This window comes from Octopus bimaculoides, chromosome 26 (assembly GCF_001194135.2).
Source record: "Octopus bimaculoides isolate UCB-OBI-ISO-001 chromosome 26, ASM119413v2, whole genome shotgun sequence".
In the NCBI taxonomy this organism is placed as follows: Eukaryota; Metazoa; Mollusca; class Cephalopoda; order Octopoda; family Octopodidae; genus Octopus; species Octopus bimaculoides.
The window spans coordinates 10509714-10519589 of NC_069006.1; the positions used below are offsets into that span (position 1 = coordinate 10509714).

Here is a 9876-nt window from a genome sequence, read left to right on the forward strand (position 1 = left end):
ATACAAATGTAAGCACGGATATGTTCACACGCTGTTTTTCCCTCATATATATATATATATATATATATATATATATATATAGAGAGAGAGAGAGAGAGAGAGAGAGAGAGATGGACAATGTGTAAGGATGCTCAAATGTATACACAAGTAACTGCTTATACTAGAATACATATATTCACACATGTAGAAAGATGCGTACATATATATTTTTTAAACGTCTATAACACATACATACATACATGTACACTTGTGTATGTGTTGATGTACATACATGACTAAATATCTAAGCATCATAAAATAACGTGATGGATAATCCAATTTAAAGATACTATACATATATACACACACACACGCATATGTATATATACATATTCACACGTGTGTGCATTTATGCACATGTATATAAATATACACACATGTAAGTATATAAATACACACATGTATATATGTGTAAGCATATAAATATACACGTATATGTATATAAATATTCACATGTATATATAAATATTCACATGTATGTATGTATGTATATATATATATTCACATGTATATAAATATTTACATGTGCATATCTTAGACACACACATACGTGTGTGTGTGTGTGTGTAGACATGTCTGCGTCTACGATCAGAGTCGATGCTTTCTTTGTTATTTTAAATTTCCGGTATTGCTACAAACGAGTCACACACACACATATACATTCATATATATATATATATATATATATATATATATACGCTCTGAATACGTTGACCATCGTCATCATCACCTTAGTGAACTTTACGTTCTAAGTTCAAATCCCACTGAGGTCCAACTTTGCTTCCCCCCCCCCCACTTCCTGGGTCGATAGAAAAAAAGTACTATTGGAGTACGAGAATTAATATAATCGACAATATCCAGTCCTCCCTTGCGTATCTATCAAAAATCATCATCATTATTATTAATCAACATCAATAGACAAAAGCCAGTCTGGTGCAATGTTGGCAGTCTTTATGTTTTGTGTTTAAAGCTATATATTGTGTAGTCTCAGAGAGAGCAGCTGTGATGTGTGTGTGTGTGTGTGTGTATTATATATATAAACTCTTATATTCTACATACATATATATATATGTATATACACATGTGGACGTTATGTTAAAACTATTTCAAATCTGAAATAAAATAAAACAAAAACACCCAAGCCCAAATGTTCGAACATACACGCATTAGTGTGTAGGTATTTTGTTATGTATATACACACATTTATAAAATGTGTATATATACACATCTGTAAAATATGTATAGCATATACAAACACGCATGTTTTCCAAGAAATCAAGATATATACAAAGTCTTTACTGCGGTGCTCCATCATGGCCATTGGCCGTAAGACTGTATACATACATATGCGCTATATGTATGCGTGTTTATGTATATTAACACGTATACAACGCACGTGTATAATATGTATATATATATATATGTATATACACACACACACACATTCTACATATATACACACACAAATCCATACACAATATGAGAATTCTGTCCCATGTGGAGGGACAACGGTTTGAACACAAAGACGGGACATATAGTGTGTGTATATATATACTGCACACGTAGATCTACATACATACAGCAATTTAATAGGACGATATATATTTCTATACATATAAGACTGATAATATTCAATAACTATATGCAAACACATACTATAAAACTATATAAACATATAGATAACGTATGTGATATATATATATATATATATCTATATATGTGTGTATATAATATAGAGATATATATATATATATATATATATATATATATATATATATAACAGAGGCAAGCAAGACGAACAGACAGACATATGAATGGAAGACATATAAACAATATAAAGTATAAATAATATAATATAAATACCTAAGAGTAAGGTGGAAGAGAGGGGGGAGGTGGTGGTGAAGGAGGAAAGTTTGTGAAACTGAGTTGGTAGAATGTACCCGGAATATAAAGTTGGCTGGGCAACAACAGTGGAGCTTTGAGTAGGGTTGCGGGTAGTTTGGTGGTTGAGTGAGAGGAGAGGAGGTAGTGGTAGGAGAGATTAATGTGGGAGTAGGAGGAGCTGGAATAGGAGGAGTAGGAGTGGTGAGAGGGATGGACGGAGTGAATGGGAGAGATAGAGAGGGTGGTGTGCTTAGGTGAGTGCTGAGGGACAGTGTGAGGAAGAATGAAAGAGATAGAAAAAGGGGATGAGTGGGAGGGGGAAAGAGAAACGGGGAGGACGGTGTCTCGCGGGGAGGGATGACAGATGGTGAGACGTTTGAAAGAGTGTGAGGGGGGGAAGGAGAAAAAGAGAAGATGAGTGTGAGGGAGGGAAAGAAAATGGCAAAGAGAGAAAGGAGGTGGCAGGACGAATGAGTATGAGAGAGAGAGAGAGGGGACGGTGTGTTAGCGAGAGCGGTAAGAGAAGGTGAAAGGTAAGAAACGTGTGACGGAGAAAGAAAGAGAGAGAGAGGGAAAGGGTAGCAGGAAGAGTAAAGTTGGGACTAAGTAGGAGGAACTTGACAAAGAACGACACGGAAAAAGACAAAGACACTTATATACAAACGCACACACGCCTCTTTCTCTCTCTCTCTCTTATATATGTTATGTATATATATATATATATATATACACACACACACGTCTTTCTCTCTCTTATATATGTTATGTATATATATATATATATACACACACACACGGCTTTCTCTCTCTCTCTCTTATATATGTTATGTATATATATATATATATATATATATATACACGCACACACATGGAACCGTTTTAGTAGTGTTATTGGACCCCGATAAATCAATGCATAGGGCCCGACAGTATATATATATACACATATATATATACATTTACTGAAAACAAACAACTGTATATTCGAATTCGGTCCCAAGATATGTCGGCATCCCACCCGCGGGCAAATTGCCCGTGTCTGGAGACGGCACTGCGCGCGTGTATGTGTGTGTGTGTATGTGTGGTTTGCGTGCGTATTTAGTCATATAACAAGATCCAGTGACGTTGCGAAGCCCCTTCTTCTAGGAACCATAGGAAAGGAGGGAGTGAAGAAGAAGAAGAAATGGTTGGCGTCAAAGAATGGACACGGAAATCGTTGAGTGAGAACGTCACTGCTCGCTGTATTGCTAGGCCAATCCTCGAGCTCTGACATACAATCGCGACAGATGGAAGAAAAAACTGGTTTGCAGTAAGCCAGTCATTACGGTCCACCCGTACACGACTCTATCAGAATTCTGAAGGCCCAAGACAAGTGTGTTTTAGAGAGAGAGAGAAGGGAGAGCGCAAAATAGAAAGATAGAGAGAGAAGGGAGAGCGCAAAATAGAAAGATAGAGAGATATGTAATAAAAGAGAGGCGGAGGTGGTGCGTATGTGTGTATATGGGAGAGAAAGAGAAACAAAAGCGTGACGGAAGTGACGAGGAAAAGGTGAGGGATCGGACAGTGAGTGTGAGTGAAAGAAAGAGTGGCAGAAGTAAGAACGGAGTGGAAGGAACTGACAGGTAAAAGAGAGGAAATATAAAGAGAGAGTGGAAGAGAGGTAGGGAAGTTGAGGTGGCCAGATACAGACAGACAGATAGATAGATAGATTGAGAGAGAGATACAAAAGAGATAGGAGGGAGAGAGAGTGATGGGGAAAAGAATGAGACAGATGTGACAAGGAAGGAGTGTTATAGTAATTAGTTTAAGATAGTTAAGGGATGAGGGAGAGAGAGTAAAAGTTATGAGAGGGGGAAACAAGAATAGAGAAGGTGAGAAAACAGACAGAAAGAAAGGAGAAAAAGAGAAAGAAACAGCGTTGCAAGAAAAAAAGTAAGAGTGAGGGGAAATAAAGAGAGAAATAATGTAAGTAAAAGAGATGGAGTGAGAGCGGAAGGAGGAAGGAGATAAAGTAGAGCAGAGAGTAGACAAAAAGAAAGAGAGAGAGAGAGAGAAAGGACTGAGATATAAAGGAAGACAAAGAAAGGAAAGAATAAGGAGGAGGAAGGGATGGAAGTAAAACGATTAAGAGAAAGGAAGAGGAAGATGATAATAAAGAAATAAACAAGAAAGGAGGAGGAGGATAAAGATATAAACAGATGGGAAGGGGAGAATGAAAGAGAGAGAATTGAAGGAAATACGGAGAAATAACAAAGAAATGAAACAGGAAAAGAAGAAAGAAATAAAGAGAGAAACAGTAAGAGTGAGAATATATGGAAAAGGGGAGGGGGAGGTTAAGCGAGTTAAACAACAAAGAAAGAAAGTAAACCATCAGAGTGGTAGGAAGAGGGAGAAAGAAAGGAAAGTTTGAGGAGAAAGAGGATAAGGTAGGGGAAGAGAAAGAGATAAACAAAGCAAAGGAAGGCGAAGGGAGAGGAAAGAAAAGCAGAGGGGCAGAGACAGTGAAAGAGAGAGAGAGAGAAGTTAAGGAAACGGAGCTGGAGGTTGAAAGACAGATATACAACAAAGAATGAAAGACAGGGAGGAGAAGGGAGAGAGATAGACAGAGAAATAGAATGAAAGTAACAGAGAGATAGAGAATAGAAGGGAAGAAGGTAGGGGATAGGTGGCAGTTATTATTTTCGGAAACAAAGACAGAGATAGATTGAGAGAGAGAGAGAGAGAGAGAGAAATGCTGGATGATACATAGAGAGAGACAGAAGAGGAATAAAATATGTATCGAAAGTTAGTGCTTTGTCAAAAAAATAGACAGGTAGAGAGAGAAAGGAAGAGAGATACATAAATAGACAGATAGTCACAAAGAGAAAGAGACAAACAGATAAATAGAGAGAGGGAGGGAGATAAAGAGAGATAGAGAGAGGGAGGGAGATAAAGAGAGAGAGAGAGAATCACACACGCATGCACAGAGAGAAACACAGAAAGAGTAACACTGACTGACAGAGAGACAGATAGATAGATGGATAGATAGAAAGATAGATAGATAGATGGGGACAGAGAGAGAAATGGTCGAAGTGATGGTGTGTGATGTTTGTTAATGATGGAGAGTCTCGTACTTTCTCGGCTGACCGTTAACGAGACTTTAACAAAACATCAGCCATCAAGTTGAGGAAAAAGCAAGAGACAGAGGAGGCAAAGAAGATGAAACAGCATCTGTGAAGGCAATGATGCTGTTGTTATTGTTGTTTAACAACAGGACTTTCTTGACCCAGCAAATCTGTAATCAAAGAATCAAACGCTTTCCAGACGCGACCATCTAATTCAGTGATTCTCAACAATTTTTTTCTTTTTACCTATGGACCGAGACCTCCCCACCATAGCCATTCGATGTTTAAAAACTAATTTTATAGAAACTTCTTTCAAAATTCTTATTTTGTCTTTCACACATTAACTTGTGGTAGGTTGAACTATGTAAAATGTTAGAGAAAGAAACTTAACTCTTTCTTGCAATATATACCAATACCTACATCTAAAGCAAAATTTTTTCAGGGGCCCTTAAAATACTATTGTAGATCCCCATTTACTATTTTACTATGTGGACCCCTCCCCCCAATATTATATGGACCCCGGTTAAGAACCACTGATCGAACCCCATTTCTACTTCGCAGGCATAAGGTGAAGGTACGAGGCCTTAGTGGTCTACACCGGATGATGACACGTGGTATTCTTTAGCAAAACAACTTCTTTAGACGTTCATCCATTCCACCAAGCTGTAAATTAACAATAGCTATAAAGTTATCCCTGCGACGGGCCAGCTTCCCTTTCAGGAGGATGGTATGGTAACCTCACTCACTTCTACGACATGGAAATCTCCATGGGACACATGACAGACAAGTGAGGCACATTGTATGTAAAGCGGCTAATTGCCAGAGATTTTAGAGCATTGGATGGGATTCGTACAGTTTCCCGTCGAACAAATTCATTTACAAGTTATTTGTCGGTCCGAGGCTGTAGTAGTTGACACTCGCTTTGCAACCGCCTGGCTTTCAAATTCAGTCTCACTGCGTGGCACCTCGGGAAAGTGTCTTCATCTATAGCCTCCGTCCGATTAATACCTGTGAGTGAATTTGGTAAACGGAAACTGTGTGGAAGCCTATCAAATATATATCTACACACACTCTCACTCTCACGCACATACTTATATTTCTTTGTGTGTGTATGTATGCATGTGTTGTCTTTATTTTGTTTGTCCCCGCAATCGCTTGATAACTGGTGTCCGTTTGTTTATGTTCCCATAACTTAGTGGTCTGACAAAAGACACTGAGAAAACAAGTACCTGACTTTAACAAAAATGCTGGGGTTGAATTGTTCGACTAAACCCATCATGGCGGTGCCTCAGCATGGCCGCAGTTCAATGCGTGAAATAAGTAAAACGAGAATGTTCATCCTCTATCCATGGAATGACGGCTAACTTAAAGCTATTTGTTGCGTCTACAAACATGGAGTCAAGAGTTGGTAGAGCAACAAGCAAAATATTTTGTGCGTAATTATTCCGGTTATTTTGCTTTCTGACTTTCTGGTGATGTTTTAAATTCGGAAGGCGGAGGCAGGCGAAGAAATCAGTGACTGGACCAATATGACGAGCTGGCTGGACAATATGACGAGCTGGTTGGACAAGAGTGACCAGGCTACTGGAGGAACTCGTGCTTAAGCGGGAGGACATTCACTGTGCTGTCATCAATGCACTGCATGCAGACGATACAACAACCACAACCACAACAACAACAGAAGCAGCAGTAACATGGCGGCGACGACGACTTATCTCCTGAATTCAAATTCCGTCGAGGTTTCAACTTTGCCTTTTGTCTTTCTGGAGCCAGAAAAAGAAATATTTATTTATTTATTTATTTATGCGCCCTTTTAAAGCCTTAGCCAGGCTCATGGGCCCGGTTTCCCGGTTTCTATGGCGTATGTGCCCCCCCCCCAGCTAGACGACACGCCAGTCCATCGCAGCGTTACTCAAGAAACAGGGAGAAAGAATGAGAGCAAGTTGGGGCGAAAGAGTACAACAGGGGTCGCCACCACCCCCTGCCGGAGCCTCGTGGAGCTTTAGGTGTTTTCGCTCAATAAACACACACAACGCCCGGTCTGGGAATCGAAACCGCGATCCCCCGACCGCGAGTCCGCTGCCCTAACCACTGGGCCACAAAAGAAATATTAGTTTCTAATTTTGGCACAAGGCTAATTATTTCGGGGGAGGAGTAAGTCGATTACATCATAAAGTAAGTACTAGCGTTTCACTGGTATTTACTTCATCGACTCCGAGAAGCTGAACAGCAAAGTCAACCTCGGCGGGATTTGAATTCAGAACGCGAAGACGGACGAAACGCCGTTAGAGATTCTGCCATCTCGCTGCCTTCCCAATAAATGAAATAGCCAGACCAGAGCTAGTAGGGAGGTTGTCGATGAGTGATGTATGCCTTGTAAGTATTTGCTACGGTTATTTAAGTTCTGAGTTGAAATCCCACCGGGATCTCAAATTTTATTGTTCAGCCTTCCGGGGCTAATAAATGAATCGTTAGAGCATTAGACGGCTTATGTATGCCTTGCGGGAATTAGTCCTTGCTCTTTACGTTCTGGCTGCAAATCCTGCGGCTGTCTCAAATTTACCTTTCATCCTTCAGGTGTCCATAAATGAAATACTAAAGGCGTGGCTATGCGGTAAGAAGTTTGTTTTCCACCCACATGGTTCCGGGTTCAGTCCCACTGCGTGTTTTCTTCTATAGCCTCGTGCCGACCAAGTGTATGTGGTAGACGGAAAATAAAAGATGCCCGTCGTATGTGTGTCATCTGTGAGGGTGAATAGTGTCTCTCGGTTAGTGTTGCTCTGAAACCCACTACCTATGCAATTTTCTAGACATCCTACTGAAAGCCTTGCTGAATTACGTCAAAAGTTTCATTAAAGACGATCTAGATATGCTTAAGCACAACTAATGAAGAGACATTATTGGTTTCCTTCGATGTTATTAATCTTTACACCAATATCCTACAAGACAATGGAATAGCGCAGAAACCAGGTTTTTATTATTGAAACTTTAAAATTTATATTTCAGAACAATTATTTCCTATTTGATGACACCTACTATCGACAAAAATGTGGAATTGCGATGGGCACAAAAGTAGCCCCTGTTCTTGAGAACCTAATAATGGGATATTTTTAATTCACCATATATGAAGTGTCACTGCCAAAATATGGATATCCATTTCAACATTATATAAAAGAAAATTGGAAAAGATATCTGGACGACTGCTTTATCATTTGGAATGAGACCACTGACAAACTTTTGGAATTTAAATCAAAACTAAATAGTATAAACCCTAACATTCAGATTACAATGGAATATAGCAAAGAACAGCTCTTTTTCTTAGATATTCTTATTAAAAAAAGGCAATAACCAAATATCTTCTGTTTAGCTCATGCCACCTGAAACACACCAAAAGAAATATTCCCTTTAATTTAGCGAAAACGATTTGCACAATAATGTCTGATAGAAATACTCGGGACCTCCGTCTTCAAGACCTCAGAACAACACTAACTGAGAGACACTATCCAGCCTCACTTATAGATGATGGAACTAAACGCGCCAAGAAAATTATCATTAAAACACTAAGGTAAACAAAATGAAACACCACACTTCATCTCAAAATACTAACGTATCAACTTGCAGCCTTAGAAACAATTAGGCATACAACATTATTGTACAAAATCTATTACTGCTCACTAGGGATGCAAAAATGAAAAACATCTTGAAAAGAAATTAATTCAAAAGCAATCCAAAATCGCTGAAAAGACTACTGACAAATGCAAAACTTTACACAACAGCTACGAAACCAATGATTACAAAAATGAGGACTTCTAAACTGTGGAACATGCCACAACCTACTGGAAGGCTCAGAATTCCAATTTGAACAAGGAGAGAAGTTCACAATTAAGACCAACTTCACTTGGGCATCCGAGAATTTAATTTATGTTATAACCTGTTCAGGTTGTGGACATAACTATATAGGAGAGACAAGTATGTCACTTAGACGGAGAACCAGACTACATAAGGAACAGATCCGTTTTCCAAGGTATGAACAGATCCGTTTTCCAAGGTATAAACAGATCCGTTTTCCAAGGTATAAACAGATACCATTGAGTGAACATATAGAGAGATGTACAGGAAATTTTCAATCAAATTTCAAAGTCTTCCCCATCTACCAGTGCAAAGAAACAATTTCTGTACAAGAACGTTTAAATAAAGAAAATGTATCGAAAAATACAGAGCACGACTAAATATGAACGAATAACCAACTTTGGTTTCAGAATATATTTTAATATATTTTAATTCGTGATCACATAATGAGTTTTTGTATGTTTATTTAACACACCCCAGAAATGAACAATTACTTCCTTTGTCCCCAGTAATAACTATCACTAATTACCTCCCCTTAGATGTTTCTACTTGTTGATTTATTCACAAACTTTCAAACAAGAACATGGACTAAAATCTTAAGAAAATATGAAATTACAATACTCTTTCATTTAAAATATATTGAAACGATGTAAACTGTGTGCATTTTTTCACATTATTTACATTCGACGGATATTTGTCCTCATCTTGTTTGTTGTTAACAACGTTTCAGCAGATATACCCTCCAGCCTTCTTCAGGTGTCTTGGGGAAATTTCGAACCTGGGTTCTCATTCCTAAGGTATTTTTCGATGTTGTTGTTGTTATTATTATTATTATTATTATTATTATTATTATTATTATTATTGTTATTATTATTATTATTGTTATATTGATAAATCGGGTATAGCTGACCATGTATGGAAAAAATGGAGACCACCTCCCCCTGTGGGATGAAGTTAAAATAATAGACAGAGAACACCACTGGAAAATACGAAAACTAAAATC

At 38.4% G+C, this 9876-nt stretch overlaps 1 protein-coding gene across 1 annotated transcript in view; it reads right to left on the reverse strand.

The window, feature by feature from the left end:
• Positions 1–2078, reverse strand: part of LOC106883366 (protein RCC2) — a 39948-nt gene extending 37870 nt beyond the window's left edge. Inside the window, exon 1 of the mRNA XM_052977043.1 lies at positions 1903–2078. The gene's annotated coding sequence lies outside the window, so the exon portion shown is untranslated. The remainder of the gene's footprint in view (positions 1–1902) is intronic.
• Positions 2079–9876: the final 7798 nt, after the last annotated feature.